Source organism: Dipodomys merriami, unplaced genomic scaffold (assembly GCF_024711535.1).
Source record: "Dipodomys merriami isolate MVZ:Mamm:240054 unplaced genomic scaffold, mDipMer1.0.p SCAF_9, whole genome shotgun sequence".
Taxonomy (NCBI): Eukaryota; Metazoa; Chordata; class Mammalia; order Rodentia; family Heteromyidae; genus Dipodomys; species Dipodomys merriami.
In genome coordinates, this window is record NW_027206512.1 from 1151619 (window position 1) to 1176231 (window position 24613).

The window sequence follows — 24613 nt, forward strand, 5'->3', positions numbered from 1 at the left end:
AATCGCGGCAGAGGTAGGCAGGCGCAATTGTGCAGCAATGCAACCTGCATAACCTGGCCAAATTTCACGGGTGTACAAGAAACCAGGGGGGTTTAGAAACAGATGTTCACCCGGAACCGCCGGAGGCCTGCCGGGAGCAAGATTCCGGAATTTTTCCTAAGAAGCCTTGAAAGCAGTGAAACGCTCCTATGTTGCAATAATTCAGAACCTCATTCTGAGTGTTCCGGGCAGAGGTCATTCAGCTGAACACAACCGTGGACTAATTAGAGCCAGATGTAGGCAGTGCCGTCCATAGTGCTGGATGGACAGTGGTGGCGTGCCAAACAACTGAGCTCTAGTTCTCAACACTTTCACAAAGTGCCATCAGTTGAGGTTCAACTTACTGCTTCCGTTGAGTAGAGTGTAGCCATCAAAGCTGGAATCAGTAGCACTCAGGTGAGAAGAAGGGGAAGGAGATATACCCAGTCCGCTGGCCGTGTCCTAAGTGGACCAGCCTATCTGGCTGCCACGCCTGAATGTTTGCAACCGCGGCAGAGCTAGGCAGGCGCAATTGTGCAGCAATGCAAACTGCATCACCTGCCAAATTTCACGGGTGTACAAGAAACCACGGGGGATTTACAAGGAGATATGCACCCGGAACAGCCGGAGGCCTGCCGGCAGCAAGATTCCGGAATACTTCCTAAGATGCCTTGAAAGCAATGAAAGGCTCCCATGTTGCAATAACTCAGAACCTCTTTCTGAGTGTTCCCGGCAGAGGTCATTCAGCTGAACACAACCGTGGACTAATTAGATCAAGATATAGGCAGTGTCGTCCATAGTGCTGGATGGACAGTGGTGGCGTGCCCAACAACTGAGCTCTAGTTCTCAACACTTTCACAAAGTGCCATCAGTTGAGGTTCAGCTTACTGCTCCGGTTGAGTAGAGTGTAGCTGTCAAAGCTGGAATCAGTAACACTCAGGTTAGAAGAACGAGAAGCAGATATACCCTGTCCGCTGGCCGTGTCCCACAGGGACCAGTCTATCTGCCTCCCACGCCTGAATGTTTGGAACCGCGGCAGAGCTACGCAGGCACAGTTGTGCAGCAATGCAAACTGCATAACCTGGCCAAATTTCACGGGTGTACAAGAAACCACGGGGGATTTACAAGGAGATGTTCATCCGGACCAGCCAGATGCCTGCCGGCAGCAAGATTCCGGAATTCTTCCAAAGAAGCCTTGAAAGCATTGAAACGCTCCTATGTTGCAATAACTCAGAACCTCATTCTGAGTGTTCCCGGCAGAGGTCATTCAGCTGAACACAACCGTGGACTAATTAGAGCCATATGTAGGCAGTGCCGTCCATAGTGCTGCATGGACAGTGGTGGCGTGCCCAACAACTGAGCTCTAGTTCTCAACACTTTCACAAAGTGCCATAAATTGAGGTTCAGCTTACTGCTCCGGTTGAGTAGAGTGTAGCTGTCAAAGCTGGAATCAGTAGCACTCAGGTGAGAAGAACGAGAAGCAGATATACACAGTCCGCTGGCTGTGTCTTCCGGGGACCAGCCTATCTGGCTGCCACCCCTGAATGTTTGTAACCGCGAAGAGCTAGGCAGGCGCAATTGTGCAGCAATGCAAACTGCATAACCTGGCCAAATTTCACGGGTGTACAAGAAACCACGGGGGATTTACAAGGAGATGTTCACCCGTAACAGTCGGATGCCTGCTGGCAGCAAGTTTCCGGAATTCTTCCTAAGAAGCCTTGAAAGCAGTGAAACGCCCCTATGTGGCAATACTTCAGAACCTCATTCTGAGTGATCCAGGCAGAGGTCATTCGGCTGAACACAACCGTGGACTAATTAGAGCCAGATGTAGGCAGTTCCGTCCATAGTGCTGGATGGACAGTGGTGGCGTGCCCAACAACTGAGTTCTAGTTCTCAACACTTTCACAAAGTGCCATAAGTTGAGGTTCAGCTTACTGCTCCGGTTGAGTTGAGTGTAGCTGTCAAAGCTGGAATCAGTAGCACTCAGGTGAGAAGAAGGGGAAGGAGATATACCCAGTCCGCTGGCCGTGTCCTAAGGGGACCAGCCTATCTGGCTGCCACGACTGAATGTTTGCATCCGCGGCAGAGCTAGGCAGGCGCAATTGTGCAGCAATGCAAACTGCATAACCTGGCCACATTTCACGGGTGTACAAGAAACCACTCTGGATTTACAAGGAGATGTGCACCCGGAACAGCCGGAGGCCTGCCGGCAGCAAGAATCCGGAATTCTTCCTAAGAAGCCTTGAAAGCAGTGAAACGCTCCGATGTTGCAATAACTGAGAACCTCATTCTGAGGCTTCCCGGCAGAGGTCATTCGACTGAACACAACCGTGGACTAATTAGAGCCAGATGTAGGCAGTGCCGTCCATAGTGCTGGATGGACAGTGGTGGCGTGCCAAACAACTGAGCTCTAGTTCTCAACACTTTCACAAAGTGTCATAAGTTGAGGTTCACCTTACTGCTCCCGTTGACTAGAGTGTAGCTGTCAAAGCTGGAATCAGTAGCACTCAGTTGAAAAGAACGAGAAGCAGATATACCCAGTCCGCTGGCCGTGTCTTCCGGGGACCAGCCTATCTGGCTGCCACGCCTGAATGTTTGCAACCGCGGCAGAGCTAGGCAGGAACAATTGTGCAGCAATGCAAACTGCATAACCTGGCCAAATTTCACGGTTGTACAAGAAACCTCGGGGTATTTACAAGGAGATGTTCAAACGGAAACGCCGGAGGCCGGTCGGCAGCAAGATTCCGGAATTCTTCCGAAGAAGCCTTGAAAGCAATGAAACGCTCCCATGTTGCAATAACTCAGAACCTCTTTCTGAGTGTTCCCGGAACAGGTCATTCGGCTGAACACAACCGTGGACTAATTAGAGCCAGATGTAGGCAGTGCCGTCCATAGTGCTGGATGGACAGTGGTGGCGTGCCCAACAACTGAACTCTAGTTCTCAACACTTTCACAAAGTGCCATAAGTTGAGGTTCACCTTACTGCTCCGGTTAAGTAGAGTGTAGCTGTCAAAGCTGGAATCAGTAGCACTCAGGTGAGAAGAACGAGAAGCAGATATACCCACTCTGCTGGCCGTGTCTTCCGGGGACCAGCTTATCTGGCTGCCACGCCTGAATCTTTGCAACCGCAGCAGAGCTAGGCAGGTACAATTGTGCAGCAATGCAAACTGCATAACCTGGCCAAATTTCACGGGTGTACAAGAAACCCCAGGGGATTTACAAGGAGATGTTCACCCGGAACCGCCGGAGGCCTGCCGGCAGCAAGATTCCGGAATTCTTTCTAAGAAGCCTTGAAAGCAGTGAAACGCTCCTGTGTTGCAATACCTCAGAACCTCATTCTGAGGGTTCCCCTCAGAGGTCATTCGGCTGAACACAACTGTGGACTAATTAGAGCCAGATGTAGGCAGTGCCGTCCATAGTGCTGGAATGACAGTGGTGGCGTGCCCAACAACTGAGCTCTAGTTCTCAACACTTTCACAAAGTGCCATAAGTTGAGGTTCAGCTTACTGCTCCGGTTGAGTAGAGTGTAGCTGTCAAAGCTGGAATCAGTAGCACTCAGGTGAGAAGAACGAGAAGCAGATATACCCAGTCCGCTGGCAGTGTCCTAGGGGAACCAGCCTATCTGGCTGCCACGCCTGAATGTTTGCAACCGCAGTAGAGCTAGGCAGGCGCAATCGTGCAGCAATGCAAACTGCATAACCTGGCCAAATTTCACGGGTGTACAAGAAACCACGGGGGATTTACAAGGAGATGTTCACCCGGAACAGCCGGAGGCCTGCCGGCAGCAAGATTCCGGAATTCTTCCAAAGAAGCCTTGAAAGCAGTGAAACGCTCCTATGTTGCAATCACTCAGAACCTCATTCTGAGTGTTCCCGGCAGACGTCATTCAGCTGAACACAACCGTGGACTAATTAGAGCCAGATGTAGGCAGTGCCGTCCATAGTGCTGGATGGACAGTGGTGGCGTGCCCAACAACTGAGCTCTAGTTCTCAACACTTTCACAAAGTGCCATGAGTTGAGGTTCAACTTACTGCTCCGGTTGAGTAGAGTGTAGCTGTCAAAGCTGGAATCAGTAGCACTCAGGTGAGAAGAACGAGAAGCAGATATACCCTGCTTGCTGGCCGTGTCCTACGGGAACAAGTCTAACTGGCTGCCACTCCTGAATGTTTGCAACCGCGGCAGAGCTAGGGAGGCGTAATTGTGCAGCAATGCAAACTGCATAACCTGGCCAAATTTCACGGGTGTACAAGAAACCACGCGGGATTTACAAGCAGATGTTCACCCGGAACAGCCGGAGGCCTGCCGGTAGCAAGATTGCGGAATTCTTCCAAAGAAGCATTGAAAGCAGTGAAAAGCTCCTATGTTGCAATAACTCAGAACCTTATTCTAAGTGTTCCCGGCAGAGGTCATTCAGCTGAACACAACCGTGGACTAATTAGAGCCAGATGTAGGCAGTGCCGTCCATAGTGCTGGATATACAGTGATGGAGTGCCCAACAACTGAGCTCTAGTTCTCAACACTTTCACAAAGTGCCATAAGTTGAGGTTCAGTTTACTGCTCCGGTTGAGTAGAGTGTAGCTGTCAAAGCTGGAATCAGTTGCACTCAGGTGAGAAGAACGAGAAGCAGATATACCCACTCCGCTGGCCGTGTCCTAAGGGGACCAGCCTATCTGGCTGCCACGCCTGAATGTTTGCAACCGCGGCAGAGGTAGGCAGGCGCAATCGTGCAGCAATGCAAACTGCATAACCTGGCCAAATTTCACGGGTGTACAAGAAACCACGGGGGATTTACAAGGAGATGTTCACCCGGAACCCCCGGAGGCCTGCCGGCAGCAAGATTCCGGAATTCTTCCTAAGAAGCCTCGAAAGCAGTGAAACGCTCCGATGTTGCAATAACTCAGAACCTCATTCTGAGGCTTCCCGGCAGAGGTCATTGGGCTGAACACAACCGTGGACTAATTAGAGCCAGATGTAGGCAGTGCCGTCCATAGTGCTGGATGGACAGTGGTGGCGTGCCCAACAACTGAGCTCTAGTTCTCAACACTTTCACAAAGTGCCATAAGTTGAGGTTCAGCTTACTGCTCCGTTGAGTAGAGTGTAGCTGTCAAAGCTGGAATCAGTAGCACTCAGGTGAGAAGAACGAGAAGCAGATATACCGAGTCCGCTGGCCGTGTCTTCCGGGGACCAGCCTATTTGGCTGCCACGCCTGAATGTTTGCAACCGCGGCAGAGCTAGGCAGGCGCAATTGTGCAGCAATGCAAACTGCATAACCTGGCCAAATTTCACGGGTGTACAAGAAACATCGGGGGATTTACAAGGAGATGTTCACCAGGCACCGCCAGAGGCCTGTGGGCAGATAGATTCCGGAATTCTTCCTAAGAAGCCTTGAAAGCAATTAAACGCTCCCATGTTGTAATAACTCAGAACCTCATTCTGAGTGTTCCCGGCAGAGATCATTCGGCTGAACACAACCGTGGACTAATTAGATCAAGATATAGGCAATATCGTCCATAGTGCTGGATGGACAGTGGTGGCGTGCCCAACAACTGAGCTCTAGTTTTCAACACTTTCACAAAGTGCCATAAGTTGAGGTTCAGCTTACTGCTCCGGTTGAGTAGAGTGTAGCTGTCAAAGCTGGAATCAGTAGCACTCAGGTGAGAAGAACGAGAAGCAGATATACCCAGTCCGCTGGACGTGTCCTACTGGGACCAACCTGTCAGGCTGCCATGCCTGAATGTTTGCAACCGCGGCAGAGCTAGGCAGGCGCAATTGTGCAGCAATGCAAACTGCATAACCTGGCCGAATTTCACAGGTGTACAAGAAACCACGGGGGATTTACAAGGAGATGTTCACCCGGAACAACCGAAGGTCTGATGGCAGCAAGATTCCGGAATTCTTCCAAAGAAGCCTTGAAAGCATTGAAACGCTCCTATGTTGCAATAATTCAGAACCTCATTCTGAGTGTTCCGGGCAGAGGTCATTCAGCTGAACACAACCGTGGACTAATAAGAGCCAGATGTAGGCAGTGCCGTCCATAGTGCTGGATGGACAGTGGTGGCGTGCCAAACAACTGAGCTCTAGTTCTCAACACTTTCACAAAGTGCCATAAGTTGAGGTTCAACTTACTGCTTCCGTTGAGTAGAGTGTAGCCGTCAAAGCTGGAATAAGTAGCACTCAGGTGAGAAGAAGGGGAAGGAGATATACCCAGTCCGCTGGCCGTGTCCTAAGTGGACCAGCCTATCTGGCTGCCACGTCTGAATGTTTGCAACCGCAGCAGAGCTAGGCAGGCGCAATTGTGCAGCAATGCAAACTGCATCACCTGCCAAATTTCACGGTTGTACAAGAAACCACGGGGGATTTACAAGGAGATGTTCACCCGGAACAGCCAGATGCCTGCCGGCAGCAAGATTCCGGAATTCTTCCAAAGAAGCCTTGAAAGCATTGAAACGCTCCTATGTTGCAATAACACAGAACCTCATTCTGAGTGTTCCCGGCAGAGGTCATTCAGCTGAACACAACAGTGGACTAATTAGAGCCAGATGTAGGCAGTGCCGTCCATAGTGCTGCATGGACAGTGGTGGCGTGCCCAACAACTGAGCTCTAGTTCTCAACACATTCACAAAGTGCCATAAGTTGAGGTTCAGCTTACTGCTCCGGTTGAGTAGAGTGTAGCTGTCAAAGCTGGAATCAGTAGCACTCAGGTGAGAAGAACGAGAAGCAGATATACCCAGTCCGCTGGCCGTGTCTTCCGGGGACCAGCCTATCTGGCTGCCACGCCTGAATGTTTGCAACCGCGGCAGAGCTAGGCAGGCGCAATTGTGCAGCAATGCAAACTGCATAACCTGGCCAAATTTCACGGGTGTACAAGAAACCACGGGGGATTTACAAGGAGATGTTCACCAGGCACCGCCAGAGGCCTGTCGGCAGCTAGATTCCGGAATTCTTCCTAAGAAGCCTTGAAAGCAATTAAACGCTCCCATGTTGCAATAACTCAGAACCTCTTTCTGAGTGTTCCCGGCAGACGTCATTCAGCTGAACACAACCGTGGACTAATTAGAGCCAGATGTAGGCAGTATCGTCCATAGTGTTGGATGGACAATGGTGGCGTGCCCAACAACTGAGCTCTAGTTCTCAACACTTTCACAAAGTGCCATAAGTTGAGGTTCAGCTTACTGCTCCGGTTGAGTAGAGTGTAGCTGTCAAAGCTGGAATCAGTAGCACTCAGGTGAGAAGAAGGAGAAGCGGATATACCCATTCCGCTGACCGTGTCCTACGGGGACCAGCCTATCTGGCTGCCATGCCTGAATGTTTGCAACCGCGGCAGAGCTAGGCAGGCGCAATTGTGCAGCAATGCAAACTGCATAACCTGGCCAAATTTCACGGGTGTACAAGAAACCACGGGGGATTTACAAGCAGATGTACACCCGGAACAGCCGGAGGCCTGCGGGAACAAGATTCCGGAATTCTTCCTAAGAAGCCTTGAAAGCAGTGAAACGCTCCTATGTTGTAATAACTCAGAACCTCATTCTGAGTGTTCCCGGCAGAGATCATTCGGCTGAACACAATCGTGGACTAATTAGATCAAGATATAGGCAATGTCGTCCATAGTGCTGGATGGACAGTGGTGGCGTGCCCAACAACTGAGCTCTAGTTTTCAACACTTTCACAAAGTGACATAAGTTGAGGTTCAGCTTACTGCTCCGGTTGAGTAGAGTGTAGCTGTCAAAGCTGGAATCAGTAGCACTCAGGTGAGAAGAACGAGAAGCAGATATACCCAGTCCGCTGGACGTGTCCTACTGGGACCAGCCTGTCAGGCTGCCATGCCTGAATGTTTGCAACCGCGGCAGAGCTAGGCAGGCGCAATTGTGCAGCAATGCAAACTGCATAACCTGGCCAAATTTCATGGGTGTACAAGAAACCACGGGGGATTTACAAGGAGATGTTCACCCGGAACAGCCAGATGCCTGCCGGCAGCAAGATTCCGGAATTCTTCCAAAGAAGCCTTGAAAGCATTGAAACGCTCCTATGTTGCAATAACTCAGAACCTCATTCTGAGTGTTCCCGGCAGAGGTCATTCAGCTGAACACAACCGTGGACTAATTAGAGCCAGATGTAGGCAGTGCCGTCCATAGTGCTGCATGGACAGTGGTGGCGTGCCCAACAACTGAGCTCTAGTTCTCAACACTTTCACAAAGTGCCATAAATTGAGGTTCAGCTTACTGCTCCGGTTGAGTAGAGTGTAGCTGTCAAAGCTGGAATCAGTAGCACTCAGGTGAGAAGAACGAGAAGCAGATATACCCAGTCCGCTGGCCGTGTCTTCCGGGGACCAGCCTATCTGGCTGCCACCCCTGAATGTTTGTAACCGCGCAGAGCTAGGCAGGCGCAATTGTGCAGCAATGCAAACTGCATAACCTGGACAAATTTCACGGGTGTACAAGAAACCACGGGGGATTTACAAGGAGATGTTCACCCGTAACAGTCGGATGCCTGCTGGCAGCAAGTTTCCGGAATTCTTCCTAAGAAGCCTTGAAAGCAGTGAAACGCCCCTATGTGGCAATACTTCAGAACCTCATTCTGAGTGATCCAGGCAGAGGTCATTCGGCTGAACACAACCGTGGACTAATTAGAGCCAGATGTAGGCAGTTCCGTCCATAGTGCTGGATGGACAGTGGTGGCGAGCCCAACAACTGAGTTCTAGTTCTCAACACTTTCACAAAGTGCCATAAGTTGAGGTTCAGCTTACTGCTCCGGTTGAGTTGAGTGTAGCTGTCAAAGCTGGAATCAGTAGCACTCAGGTGAGAAGAAGGGGAAGGAGATATACCCAGTCCGCTGGCCGTGTTCTAAGGGGACCAGCCTATCTGGCTGCCACGACTGAATGTTTGCATCTGCGGCAGAGCTAGGCAGGCGCAATTGTGCAGCAATGCAAACTGCATAACCTGGCCAAATTTCACGGGTGTACAAGAAACCACTCTGGATTTAAAAGGAGATGTGCACCCGGAACAGCCAGAGGCCTGCCGGCAGCAAGAATCCGGAATTCTTCCAAAGAAGCCTTGAAAGCAGTGAAACGCTCTTATGTTGCAATCACTCAGAACCTCATTCTGAGTGTTCCCGGCAGACGTCATTCAGCTGAACACAACCGTGGACTAATTAGAGCCAGATGTAGGCAGTGCCGTCCATAGTGCTGGATGGACAGTGGTGGAGTGCCCAACAACTGAGCTCTAGTTCTCAACACTTTCACAAAGTGCCATGAGTTGAGGTTCAACTTACTGCTCCGGTTGAGTAGAGTGTAGCAGTCAAAGCTGGAATCAGTAGCACTCAGGTGAGAAGAACGAGAAGCAGATATACCCTGCTTGCTGGACGTGTCCTACGGGAACAAGTCTAACTGGCTGCCACTCCTGAATGTTTGCAACCGCGGCAGAGCTAGGCAGGCGCAATTGTGCAGCAATGCAAACTGCATAACCTGGCCAAATTTCACGGGTGTACAAGAAACCACTGTGGATTTACAAGGAGATGTGCACCCGGAACAGCCGGAGGCCTTCCGGCAGCAAGAAATCAGAATTCTTCCTAAAAAGCCTTGAAAGCAGTGAAACGCTCCTATGTTGCAATACCTCAGAACCTCATTCTGAGTGTTCTCGGCAGAGGTCATTCGGCTGAACACAACCGTGGACCAATTAGAGCCAAATGTAGGCAGTGCCGTCCATAGTGCTGGATGGACAGTGGTGGCGTGCCCAACAACTGAGCTCTAGTTCTCAACACTTTCACAAAGTGCCATAAGTTGAGGTTCAGCTTACTGCTCCGGTTGAGTAGAGTGTAGCTGTTAAAGCTGGAATCAGTAGCACTTAGGTGAGAAGAACGAGAAGCAGATATACCCAGTCCGCTGGCCGTGTCCTACGGTGACCAGGCTATCCGGCTGTGACGCCTGAATGTTTGCAACCGCGGCAGAGCTAGGCAGGCGCAATTGTGCAGCAATGCAAACTGCATAACCTGGCCAAATTTCACGGGTGTACAAGAAACCACGCGGGATTTACAAGCAGATGTTCACCCGGAACAGCCGGAGGCCTGCCGGTAGCAAGATTGCGGAATTCTTCCAAAGAAGCATTGAAAGCAGTGAAAAGCTCCTATGTTGCAATAACTCAGAACCTTATTCTAAGTGTTCCCGGCAGAGGTCATTCAGCTGAACACAACCGTGGACTAATTAGAGCCAGATGTAGGCAGTGCCGTCCATAGTGCTGGATATACAGTGATGGAGTGCCCAACAACTGAGCTCTAGTTCTCAACACTTTCACAAAGTGCCATAAGTTGAGGTTCAGTTTACTGCTCCGGTTGAGTAGAGTGTAGCTGTCAAAGCTGGAATCAGTTGCACTCAGGTGAGAAGAACGAGAAGCAGATATACCCACTCCGCTGGCCGTGTCCTACGGGGACCAGCCTATCTGGCTGCCACGCCTGAATGTTTGCAACCGCGGCAGAGGTAGGCAGGCGCAATCGTGCAGAAATGCAAACTGCATAACCTGGCCAAATTTCACGGGTGTACAAGAAACCACGGGGGATTTACAAGGAGATGTTCACCCAGAACCCCCGGAGGCCTGCCGGCAGCAAGATTCCGGAATTCTTCCTAAGAAGCCTCGAAAGCAGTGAAACGCTCCGATGTTGCAATAACTCAGAACCTCATTTTGAGGCTTCCCGGCAGAGGTCATTGGGCTGAACACAACCGTGGACTAATTAGAGCCAGATGTAGGCAGTGCCGTCCATAGTGCTGGATGGACAGTGGTGGCGTGCCCAACAACTGAGCTCTAGTTCTCAACACTTTCACAAAGTGCCATAAGTTGAGGTTCAGCTTACTGCTCCGTTGAGTAGAGTGTAGCTGTCAAAGCTGGAATCAGTAGCACTCAGGTGAGAAGAACGAGAAGCAGATATACCGAGTCCGCTGGCCGTGTCTTCCGGGGACCAGCCTATTTGGCTGCCACGCCTGAATGTTTGCAACCGCGGCAGAGCTAGGCAGGCGCAATTGTGCAGCAATGCAAACTGCATAACCTGGCCAAATTTCACGGGTGTACAAGAAACCTCGGGGGATTTACAAGGAGATGTTCACCAAGCACCGCCAGAGGCCTGTGGGCAGCTAGATTCCGGAATTCTTCCTAAGAAGCCTTGAAAGCAATTAAACGCTCCCATGTTGTAATAACTCAGAACCTCTTTCTGAGTGTTCCCGGCAGAGGTCATTCAGCTGAACACAACCGTGGACTAATTAGAGCCAGATGTAGGCAGTATCGTCCATAGTGTTGGATGGACAATGGTGGCGTGCCCAACAACTGAGCTCTAGTTCTCAAAACTTTCACAAAGTGCCATAAGTTGAGGTTCAGCTTACTGCTCCGGTTGAGTAGAGTGTAGCTGTCAAAGCTGGAATCAGTAGCACTCAGGTGAGAAGAAGGAGAAGCAGATATACCCATTCCGCTGACTGTGTCCTACGGGGACCAGCCTATCTGGCTGCCATGCCTGAATGTTTGCAATCGCGGCAGAGCTAGGCAGGCGCAATTGTGCAGCAATGCAAACTGCATAACCTGGCCAAATTTCACGGGTGTACAAGAAACCACGGGGGATTTACAAGCAGATGTTCACCCGGAATAGCCGGAGGCCTGCCGGAACAAGATTCCGGAATTCTTCCTAAGAAGCCTTGAAAGCAGTGAAACGCTCCTATGTTGTAATAACTCAGAACCTCATTCTGAGTGTTCCCGGCAGAGATCATTCGGCTGAACACAACCGTGGACTAATTAGATCAAGATATAGGCAATATCGTCCATAGTGCTGGATGGACAGTGGTGGCGTGCCCAACAACTGAGCTCTAGTTTTCAACACTTTCACAAAGTGCCATAAGTTGAGGTTCAGCTTACTGCTCCGGTTGAGTAGATTGTAGCTGTCAAAGCTGGAATCAGTAGCACTCAGGTGAGAAGAACGAGAAGCAGATATACCCAGTCCGCTGGACGTGTCCTACTGGGACCAGCCTGTCAGGCTGCCATGCCTGAATGTTTGCAACCGCGGCAGAGCTAGGCAGGCGCAATTGTGCAGCAATGCAAACTGCATAACCTGGCCAAATTTCACAGGTGTACAAGAAACCACGGGGGATTTACAAGGAGATGTTCACCCGGAACAACCGAAGGTCTGATGGCAGCAAGATTCCGGAATTCTTCCTAAGAAGCCTTGAAAGCATTGAAACGCTCCTATGTTGCAATAACTCAGAACCTCATTCTGAGTGTTTCCGGCAGAGGTCATTCAGCTGAACACAACCGTGGACTAATTAGAGCCAGATGTATGCAGTGCCGTCCATAGTGCTGGATGGACAGTGGTGGCGTGCCCAACAACTGAGCTCTAGTTCTCAACATTTTCACAAAGTGCCATATGTTGAGGTTCAGCTTACTGCTCCGGTTGAGTAGAGTGTAGCTGTCAAAGCTGGAATCAGTAGCACTCAGGTGAGAAGAAGGAGAAGCAGATATACCCAGTCCGCTGGACGTGTCCTACTGGGACCAGCCTGTCTGGCTGCCATGCCTGAATGTTTGCAACCGCGGCAGAGCTAGGCAGGCGCAATTGTGCAGCAATGCAAACTGCATAACCGGGCCAAATTTCACAGGTGTACAAGAAACCACGGGGGATTTACAAGCAGATGTTCACCCGGAACAGCCGGAGGCCTGCCGGAAGCAAGATTCCGGAATTCTTCCTTCGAAGCCTTGAATGCAGTGAAACGCTCCTATGTTGCAATAACTCAGAACCTCATTCTGACTGTTCCCGGCAGAGGTCATTCAGCTGAACACAACCGTGGACTAATTAGAGTCAGATGTAGGCAGTGACGTCCATAGTGCTGGATAGACAGTGGTGGCGTGCCTAACAACTGAGCTCTAGTTCTCAACACTTTCAGAAAGTGCCATAAGTTGAGGTTCAGCTTACTGCTCCGGTTGAGTAGAGTGTAGCTGTCAAAGCTGGAATCAGTAGCACTCAGGTAAGAAGAACGAGAAGCAGATATACCCACTCCACTGGCCGTGTCCTACGGGGACCAGCCTATCTGGCTGCCACGCCTGAATGTGTGCAATCGCGGCAGAGGTAGGCAGGCGCAATTGTGCAGCAATGCAAACTGCATAACCTGGCCAAATTTCACGGGTGTACAAGAAACCAGGGGGGTTTAGAAACAGATGTTCACCCGGAACCGCCAGAGGCCTGCCGGCAGCAAGATTCCTGAATTTTTCCTAAGAAGCCTTGAAAGCAGTGAAACGCCCCTATGTTGCAATAATTCAGAACCTCATTCTGAGTGTTCCGGGCAGAGGTCATTCAGCTGAACACAACCGTGGACTAATTAGAGTCAGATGTAGGCAGTGCCGTCCATAGTGCTGGATGGACAGTGGTGGCGTGCCAAACAACTGAGCTCTAGTTCTCAACACTTTCACAAAGTGCCATAAGTTGAGGTTCAACTTACTGCTTCCGTTTAGTAGAGTGTAGCCGTCAAAGCTGGAATCAGTAGCACTCAGGTGAGAAGAAGGGGAAGGAGATATACCCAGTCCGCTGGCCGTGTCCTACTGGGACCAGCCTATCTGCCTCCCACGCCTGAATGTTTGCAACCGCGGCAGAGCTACACAGGCGCAGTTGTGCAGCAATGCAAACTGCATAACCTGGCCAAATTTCACGGGAGTACAAGAAACCACGGGGGATTTACAAGGAGATGTTCACCCGGAACAGCCAGATGCCTGCCGGCAGCAAGATTCCGGAATTCTTCCAAAGAAGCCTTGAAAGCATTGAAACGCTCCTATGTTGCAATAACTCAGAACCTCATTCTGAGTGTTCCCGGCAGAGGTCATTCAGCTGAACACAACCGTGGACTAATTAGAGCCAGATGTAGGCAGTGCCGTCCATAGTGCTGCATGGACAGTGGTGGCGTGCCCAACAACTGAGCTCTAGTTCTCAACACTTTCACAAAGTGCCATAAGTTGAGGTTCAGCTTACTGCTCCGGTTGAGTAGAGTGTAGCTGTCAAAGCTGGAATCAGTAGCACTCAGGTGAGAAGAACGAGAAGCAGATATACACAGTCCGCTGGCCGTGTTTTCCGGGGACCAGCCTATCTGGCTGCCACCCCTGAATATTTGCAACCGCGCAGAGCTAGGCAGGCGCAATTGTGCAGCAATGCAAACTGCATAACCTGGACAAATTTCACGGGTGTACAAGAAACCACGGGGGATTTACAAGGACATGTTCACCCGTAACAGTCTGATGCCTGCTGGCAGCAAGTTTCCGGAATTCTTCCTAAGAAGCCTTGAAAGCAGTGAAACGCCCCTATGTGGCAATACTTCAGAACCTCATTCTGAGTGATCCAGGCAGAGGTCATTCGGCTGAACACAACCGTGGACTAATTAGAGCCAGATGTAGGCAGTTCTGTCCATAGTGCTGGATGGACAGAGGTGGCGTGCCCAACAACTGAGTTCTAGTTCTCCACACTTTCACAAAGTGCCATAAGTTGAGGTTCAGCTTACTGCTCCGGTTGAGTTGAGTGTAGCCGTCAAAGCTGGAATCAGTAGCACTCAGGTGAGAAGAAGGGGAAGGATATATACCCAGTCCGCTGGCCGTGTCCTAAGGGGACCAGCCTATCTGGCTGCCACGACTGAATGTTTGCAACCGGGGCAGAGCTAGGCAGGCGCAATTGTGCAGCAATGCAAACTGCATAACCTGGCCACATTTCACGGGTGTACAAGAAACCACTCTGGATTTACAAGGAGATGTGCACCCGGAAGAGCCGGAGGCCTGCCGGCAGCAAAAATCCGGAATTCTTCCTAAGAAGCCTTGAAAGCAGTGAAACGCTTCTATGTTGCAATAACTGAGAACCTCATTCTGAGGCTTCCCGGACGAGGTCATTCGGCTGAACACAACCGTGGACTAATTGGAGCCAGATGTAGGCAGTGCCGTCCAAAGTGCTGGATGGACAGTGGTGGCGTGCCCAACAACTGAGCTCTAGTTCTCAACACTTTCACAAAGTGCCATAAGTTGAGGTTCACCTTACTGCTCCCGTTGACTAGAGTGTAGCTGTCAAAGCTGGAATCAGTAGCACTCAGTTGAAAAGAACGAGAAGCAGATATACCCAGTCCGCTGGCCGTGTTTTCCGGGGACCAGCCTATCTGGCTGCCACGCCTGAATGTTTGCAACCGCGGCAGAGCTAGGCAGGCGCAATTGTGCAGCAATGCCAACTGCATAACCTGGCCAAATTTCACGGTTGTACAAGAAACCTCGGGGGATTTACAAGGAGATGTTCAACCGGAACCGCCGGAGGCCGGTCGGCAGCAAGATTCCGGAATTCTTCCGAAGAAGCCTTGAAAGCAATGAAACGCTCCCATGTTGCAATAACTCAGAACCTCTTTCTGAGTGTTCCCGGCACAGGTCATTCGGCTGAACACAACCGTGGACTAATTAGAGCCAGATGTAGGCAGTGCCGTCCATAGTGCTGGATGGACAGTGGTGGCGTGCCCAACAACTGAACTCTAGTTCTCAACACTTTCACAAAGTGCCATAAGTTGAGGTTCACCTTACTGCTCCGGTTAAGTAGAGTGTAGCTGTCAAAGCTGGAATCAGTAGCACTCAGGTGAGAAGAACGAGAAGCAGATATACCCACACTGCTGGCCGTGTCTTCCGGGGACCAGCTTATCTGGCTGCCACGCCTGAATCTTTGCAACCGCGGCAGAGCTAGGCAGGTACAATTGTGCAGCAATGCAAACTGCATAACCTGGCCAAATTTCACGGTTGTACAAGAAACCTCGGGGGATTTACAAGGAGATGTTCAACCGGAACCGCCGGAGGCCGGTCGGCAGCAAGATTCCGGAATTCTTTCTAAGAAGCCTTGAAAGCAGTGAAACGCTCCTGTGTTGCAATACCTCAGAACCTCATTCTGAGTGTTCCCGGCAGAGGTCATTCGGCTGAACACAACTGTGGACTAATTAGAGCCAGATGTAGGCAGTGCCGTCCATAGTGCTGGATGGACAGTGGTGGCGTGCCCAACAACTGAGCTCTAGTTCTCAACACTTTCACAAAGTGCCATAAGTTGAGGTTCAGCTTACTGCTCCGGTTGAGTAGAGTGTAGCTGTCAAAGCTGGAATCAGTAGCACTCAGGTGAGAAGAAGGAGAAGCGGATATACCCATTCCGCTGACCGTGTCCTACGGGGACCAGACTATCTGGCTGCCATGCCTGAATGTTTGCAACCGCGGCAGAGCTAGGCAGGCGCAATTGTGCAGCAATGCAAACTGCATAACCTGGCCAAATTTCACGGGTGTACAAGAAACCACGGGGGATTTACAAGCAGATGTACACCCGGAACAGCCGGAGGCCTGCCGGAACAAGATTCCGGAATTCTTCCTAAGAAGCCTTGAAAGCAGTGAAACGCTCCTATGTTGTAATAACTCAGAACCTCATTCTGAGTGTTCCCGGCAGAGATCATTCGGCTGAACACAATCGTGGACTAATTAGATCAAGATATAGGCAATGTCGTCCATAGTGCTGGATGGACAGTGGTGGCGTGCCCAACAACTGAGCTCTAGTTTTCAACACTTTCACAAAGTGCCATAAGTTGAGGTTCAGCTTACTGCTCCGGTTGAGTAGAGTGTAGCTGTCAAAGCTGGAATCAGTAGCACTCAGGTGAGAAGAACGAGAAGCAGATATACCCAGTCCGCTGGACGTGTCCTACTGGGACCAGCCTGTCAGGCTGCCATGCCTGAATGTTTGCAACCGCGGCAGAGCTAGGCAGGCGCAATTGTGCAGCAATGCAAACTGCATAACCTGGCCAAATTTCACGGGTGTACAAGAAACCACGGGGGATTTACAAGGAGATGTTCACCCGGAACAGCCAGATGCCTGCCGGCAGCAAGATTCCGGAATTCTTCCAAAGAAGCCTTGAAAGCATTGAAACGCTCCTATGTTGCAATAACTCAGAACCTCATTCTGAGTGTTCCCGGCAGAGGTCATTCAGCTGAACACAACCGTGGACTAATTAGAGCCAGATGTAGGCAGTGCCGTCCATAGTGCTGCATGGACAGTGGTGGCGTGCCCAACAACTGAGCTCTAGTTCTCAACACTTTCACAAAGTGCCATAAATTGAGGTTCAGCTTACTGCTCCGGTTGAGTAGAGTGTAGCTGTCAAAGCTGGAATCAGTAGCACTCAGGTGAGAAGAACGAGAAGCAGATATACACAGTCCGCTGGCCGTGTCTTCCGGGGACCAGCCTATCTGGCTGCCACGACTGAATGTTTGCATCCGCGGCAGAGCTAGGCAGGCGCAATTGTGCAGCAATGCAAACTGCATAACCTGGCCACATTTCACGGGTGTACAAGAAACCACTCTGGATTTAAAAGGAGATGTGCACCCGGAACAGCCGGAGGCCTGCCGGCAGCAAGAATCCGGAATTCTTCCTAAGAAGCCTTGAAAGCAGTGAAACGCTCAGATGTTGCAATAACTGAGAACCTCATTCTGAGGCTTCCCGGCAGAGGTCATTCGGCTGAACACAACCGTGGACTAATTAGAGCCAGATGTAGGCAGTGCCGTCCATAGTGCTGGATGGACAGTGGTGGCGTGCCAAACAACTGAGCTCTAGTTCTCAACACTTTCACAAAGTGTCATAAGTTGAGGTTCACCTTACTGCTCCCGTTGACTAGAGTGTAGCTGTCAAAGCTGGAATCAGTAGCACTCAGTTGAAAAGAACGAGAAGCAGATATACCCAGTCCGCTGGCCGTGTCTTCCGGGGACCAGCCTATCTGCCTCCCACGCCTGAATGTTTGCAACCGCGGCAGAGCTACACAGGCGCAGTTGTGCAGCAATGCAAACTGCATAACCTGGCCAAATTTCACGGGTGTACAAGAAACCACGGGGGATTTACAAGGAGATGTTCACCCGGAACAGCCAGATGCCTGCCGGCAGCAAGATTCCGGAATTCTTCCAAAGAAGCCTTGAAAGCATTGATACGCTCCTATGTTGCAATAACTCAGAACCTCATTCTGAGTGTTCCCGGCAGAGGTCATTCAGCTGAACACAACCGTGGACTAATTAGAGCCAGATGTAGGCAGTGCCGTCCATAGTGCTGCATGGACAGTGGTGGCGTGCCCAACAACTGAGCTCTAGTTCTCAACACTTTCACAAAGTGCCATAAGTTGAGGTTCAGCTTACTGCTCCGGTTGAGTAGAGTGTAGCTGTCAAAGCTGGAATCAGTAGCACTCAGGTGAGAAGAACGAGAAGCAGATATACACAGTCCGCTGGCCGTGTTTTCCGGGGACCAGCCTATCTGGCTGCCACCCCTGAATATTTGCAACCGCGCAGAGCTAGGCAGGCGCAATTGTGCAGCAATGCAAACTGCATAACCTGGACAAATTTCACAGGTGTACAAGAAACCACGGGGGATTTACAAGGACATGTTCACCCGTAACAGTCTGATGCCTGCTGGCAGCAAGTTTCCGGAATTCTTCCTAAGAAGCCTTGAAAGCAGTGAAACGCCCCTATGTGGCAATACTTCAGAACCTCATTCTGAGTGATCCAGGCAGAGGTCATTCGGCTGAACACAACCGTGGACTAATTAGAGCCAGATGTAGGCACTTCTGTCCATAGTGCTGGATGGACAGAGGTGGCGTGCCCAACAACTGAGTTCTAGTTCTCCACACTTTCACAAAGTGCCATAAGTTGAGGTTCAGCTTACTGCTCCGGTTGAGTTGAGTGTAGCCGTCAAAGCTGGAATCAGTAGCACTCAGGTGAGAAGAAGGGGAAGGATATATACCCAGTCCGCTGGCCGTGTCCTAAGGGGACCAGCCTATCTGGCTGCCACGACTGAATGTTTGCAACCGGGGCAGAGCTAGGCAGGCGCAATTGTGCAGCAATGCAAACTGCATAACCTGGCCACATTTCACGGGTGTACAAGAAACCACTCTGGATTTACAAGGAGATGTGCACCCGGAAGAGCCGGAGGCCTGCCGGCAGCAAAAATCCGGAATTCTTCCTAAGAAGCCTTGAAAGCAGTGAAACGCTTCTATGTTGCAATAACTGAGAACCTCATTCTGAGGCTTCCCGGACGAGGTCATTCGGCTGAACACAACCGTGGACTAATTAGAGCCAGATGTAGGCAGTGCCGTCCAAAGTGCTGGATGGACAGTGGTGGCGTGCCCAACAACTGAGCTCTAGTTCTCAACACTTTCACAAAGTGCCATAAGTTGAGGTTCACCTTACTGCTCCCGTTGACTAGAGTGTAGCTGTCAAAGCTGGAATCAGTAGCACTCAGTTGAAAAGAACGAGAAGCAGATATACCCAGTCCGCTGGCCGTGTTTTCCGGGGACCAGCCTATCTGGCTGCCACGCCTGAATGTTTGCAACCGCGGCAGAGCTAGGCAGGCGCAATTGTGCAGCAATGCCAACTGCATAACCTGGCCAAATTTCACGGTTGTACAAGAAACCTCGGGGGATTTACAAGGAGATGTTCAACCGGAACCGCCGGAGGCCGGTCGGCAGCAAGATTCCGGAATTCTTCCGAAGAAGCCTTGAAAGCAATGAAACGCTCCCATGTTGCAATAACTCAGAACCTCTTTCTGAGTGTTCCCGGCACAGGTCATTCGGCTGAACACAACCGTGGACTAATTAGAGCCAGATGTAGGCAGTGCCGTCCATAGTGCTGGATGGACAGTGGTGGCGTGCCCAACAACTGAACTCTAGTTCTCAACACTTTCACAAAGTGCCATAAGTTGAGGTTCACCTTACTGCTCCGGTTAAGTAGAGTGTAGCTGTCAAAGCTGGAATCAGTAGCACTCAGGTGAGAAGAACGAGAAGCAGATATACCCACACTGCTGGCCGTGTCTTCCGGGGACCAGCTTATCTGGCTGCCACGCCTGAATCTTTGCAACCGCGGCAGAGCTAGGCAGGTACAATTGTGCAGCAATGCAAACTGCATAACCTGGCCAAATTTCACGGTTGTACAAGAAACCTCGGGGGATTTACAAGGAGATGTTCAACCGGAACCGCCGGAGGCCGGTCGGCAGCAAGATTCCGGAATTCTTTCTAAGAAGCCTTGAAAGCAGTGAAACGCTCCTGTGTTGCAATACCTCAGAACCTCATTCTGAGTGTTCCCGGCAGAGGTCATTCGGCTGAACACAACTGTGGACTAATTAGAGCCAGATGTAGGCAGTGCCGTCCATAGTGCTGGATGGACAGTGGTGGCGTGCCCAACAACTGAGCTCTAGTTCTCAACACTTTCACAAAGTGCCATAAGTTGAGGTTCAGCTTACTGCTCCGGTTGAGTAGAGTGTAGCTGTCAAAGCTGGAATCAGTAGCACTCAGGTGAGAAGAAGGGGAAGCGGATATACCCATTCCGCTGACCGTGTCCTACGGGGACCAGACTATCTGGCTGCCATGCCTGAATGTTTGCAACCGCGGCAGAGCTAGGCAGGCGCAATTGTGCAGCAATGCAAACTGCATAACCTGGCCAAATTTCACGGGTGTACAAGAAACCACGGGGGATTTACAAGCAGATGTACACCCGGAACAGCCGGAGGCCTGCCGGAACAAGATTCCGGAATTCTTCCTAAGAAGCCTTGAAAGCAGTGAAACGCTCCTATGTTGTAATAACTCAGAACCTCATTCTGAGTGTTCCCGGCAGAGATCATTCGGCTGAACACAATCGTGGACTAATTAGATCAAGATATAGGCAATGTCGTCCATAGTGCTGGATGGACAGTGGTGGCGTGCCCAACAACTGAGCTCTAGTTTTCAACACTTTCACAAAGTGCCATAAGTTGAGGTTCAGCTTACTGCTCCGGTTGAGTAGAGTGTAGCTGTCAAAGCTGGAATCAGTAGCACTCAGGTGAGAAGAACGAGAAGCAGATATACCCAGTCCGCTGGACGTGTCCTACTGGGACCAGCCTGTCAGGCTGCCATGCCTGAATGTTTGCAACCGCGGCAGAGCTAGGCAGGCGCAATTGTGCAGCAATGCAAACTGCATAACCTGGCCAAATTTCACGGGTGTACAAGAAACCACGGGGGATTTACAAGGAGATGTTCACCCGGAACAGCCAGATGCCTGCCGGCAGCAAGATTCCGGAATTCTTCCAAAGAAGCCTTGAAAGCATTGAAACGCTCCTATGTTGCAATAACTCAGAACCTCATTCTGAGTGTTCCCGGCAGAGGTCATTCAGCTGAACACAACCGTGGACTAATTAGAGCCAGATGTAGGCAGTGCCGTCCATAGTGCTGCATGGACAGTGGTGGCGTGCCCAACAACTGAGCTCTAGTTCTCAACACTTTCACAAAGTGCCATAAATTGAGGTTCAGCTTACTGCTCCGGTTGAGTAGAGTGTAGCTGTCAAAGCTGGAATCAGTAGCACTCAGGTGAGAAGAACGAGAAGCAGATATACACAGTCCGCTGGCCGTGTCTTCCGGGGACCAGCCTATCTGGCTGCCACCCCTGAATGTTTGTAACCGCGCAGAGCTAGGCAGGCGCAATTATGCAGCAATGCAAACTGCATAACCTGGACAAATTTCACGGGTGTACAAGAAACCACGGGGGATTTACAAGGAGATGTTCACCCGTAACAGTCGGATGCCTGCTGGCAGCAAGTTTCCGGAATTCTTCCTAAGAAGCCTTGAAAGCAGTGAAACGCCCCTATGTGGCAATACTTCAGAACCTCATTCTGAGTGATCCAGGCAGAGGTCATTCGGCTGAACACAACCGTGGACTAATTAGAGCCAGATGTAGGCAGTTCCGTCCATAGTGCTGGATGGACAGTGGTGGCGTGCCCAACAACTGAGTTCTAGTTCTCAACACTTTCACAAAGTGCCATAAGTTGAGGTTCAGCTTACTGCTCCGGTTGAGTTGAGTGTAGCTGTCAAAGCTGGAATCAGTAGCACTCAGGTGAGAAGAAGGGGAAGGAGATATACCCAGTCCGCTGGCCGTGTCCTAAGGGGACCAGCCTATCTGGCTGCCACGACTGAATGTTTGCATCCGCGGCAGAGCTAGGCAGGCGCAATTGTGCAGCAATGCAAACTGCATAACCTGGCCACATTTCACGGGTGTACAAGAAACCACTCTGGATTTAAAAGGAGATGTGCACCCGGAACAGCCGGAGGCCTGCCGGCAGCAAGAATCCGGAATTCTTCCTAAGAAGCCTTGAAAGCAGTGAAACGCTCCGATGTTGCAATAACTGAGAACCTCATTCTGAGGCTTCCCGGCAGAGGTCATTCGGCTGAACACAACCGTGGACTAATTAGAGCCAGATGTAGGCAGTGCCGTCCATAGTGCTGGATGGACAGTGGTGGCGTGCCAAACAACTGAGCTCTACTTCTCAACACTTTCACAAAGTGTCATAAGTTGAGGTTCACCTTACTGCTCCCGTTGACTAGAGTGTAGCTGTCAAAGCTGGAATCAGTAGCACTCAGTTGAAAAGAACGAGAAGCAGATATACCCAGTCCGCTGGCCGTGTCTTCCGGGGACCAGCCTATCTGGCTGCCACGCCTGAATGTTTGCAACCGCGGCAGAGCTAGGCAGGCGCAATTGTGCAGCAATGCCAACTGCATAACCTGGCCAAATTTCACGGTTGTACAAGAAACCTCGGGGGATTTACAAGGAGATGTTCAACCGGAACCGCCGGAGGCCGGTCGGCAGCAAGATTCCGGAATTCTTCCGAAGAAGCCTTGAAAGCAATGAAACGCTCCCATGTTGCAATAACTCAGAACCTCTTTCTGAGTGTTCCCGGCACAGGTCATTCGGCTGAACACAACCGTGGACTAATTAGAGCCAGATGTAGGCAGTGCCGTCCATAGTGCTGGATGGACAGTGGTGGCGTGCCCAACAACTGAACTCTAGTTCTCAACACTTTCACAAAGTGCCATAAGTTGAGGTTCACCTTACTGCTCCGGTTAAGTAGAGTGTAGCTGTCAAAGCTGGAATCAGTAGCACTCAGGTGAGAAGAACGAGAAGCAGATATACCCACTCTGCTGGCCGTGTCTTCCGGGGACCAGCTTATCTGGCTGCCACGCCTGAATCTTTGCAACCGCGGCAGAGCTAGGCAGGTACAATTGTGCAGCAATGCAAACTGCATAACCTGGCCAAATTTCACGGTTGTACAAGAAACCTCGGGGGATTTACAAGGAGATGTTCAACCGGAACCGCCGGAGGCCGGTCGGCAGCAAGATTCCGGAATTCTTTCTAAGAAGCCTTGAAAGCAGTGAAACGCTCCTGTGTTGCAATACCTCAGAACCTCATTCTGAGTGTTCCCGGCAGAGGTCATTCGGCTGAACACAACTGTGGACTAATTAGAGCCAGATGTAGGCAGTGCCGTCCATAGTGCTGGATGGACAGTGGTGGCGTGCCCAACAACTGAGCTCTAGTTCTCAACACTTTCACAAAGTGCCATAAGTTGAGGTTCAGCTTACTGCTCCGGTTGAGTAGAGTGTAGCTGTCAAAGCTGGAATCAGTAGCACTCAGGTGAGAAGAACGAGAAGCAGATATACCCAGTCCGCTGGCAGTGTCCTAGGGGAACCAGCCTATCTGGCTGCCACGCCTGAATGTTTGCAACCACAGTAGAGCTAGGCAGGCGCAATCGTGCAGCAATGCAAACTGCATAACCTGGCCAAATTTCACGGGTGTATAAGAAACCACGGGGGATTTACAAGGGGATGTTCACCCGGAACAGCCGGAGGCCTGCCCGCAGCAAGATTCCGGAATTCTTCCAAAGAAGCCTTGAAAGCAGTGAAACGCTCCTATGTTGCAATCACTCAGAACCTCATTCTGAGTGTTCCCGGCAGACGTCATTCAGCTGAACACAACCGTGGACTAATTAGAGCCAGATGTAGGCAGTGCCGTCCATAGTGCTGGATGGACAGTGGTGGAGTGCCCAACAACTGAGCTCTAGTTCTCAACACTTTCACAAAGTGCCATGAGTTGAGGTTCAACTTACTGCTCCGGTTGAGTAGAGTGTAGCTGTCAAAGCTGGAATCAGTAGCACTCAGGTGAGAAGAACGAGAAGCAGATATACCCTGCTTGCTGGCCGTGTCCTACGGGAACAAGTCTAACTGGCTGCCACTCCTGAATGTTTGCAACCGCGGCAGAGCTAGGCAGGCGCAATTGTGCAGCAATGCAAACTGCATAACCTGGCCAAATTTCACGGGTGTACAAGAAACCACTGTGGATTTACAAGGAGATGTGCACCCGGAACAGCCAGAGGCCTTCCGGCAGCAAGAAATCAGAATTCTTCCTAAAAAGCCTTGAAAGCAGTGAAACGCTCCTATGTTGCAATACCTCAGAACCTCATTCTGAGTGTTCTCGGCAGAGGTCATTCGGCTGAACACAACCGTGGACTAATTAGAGCCAAATGTAGGCAGTGCCGTCCATAGTGCTGGATGGACAGTGGTGGCGTGCCCAACAACTGAGCTCTAGTTCTCAACACTTTCACAAAGTGCCATAAGTTGAGGTTCAGCTTACTGCTCCGGTTGAGTAGAGTGTAGCTGTTAAAGCTGGAATCAGTAGCACTTAGGTGAGAAGAACGAGAAGCAGATATACCCAGTCCGCTGGCCGTGTCCTACGGTGACCAGGCTATCCGGCTGTGACGCCTGAATGTTTGC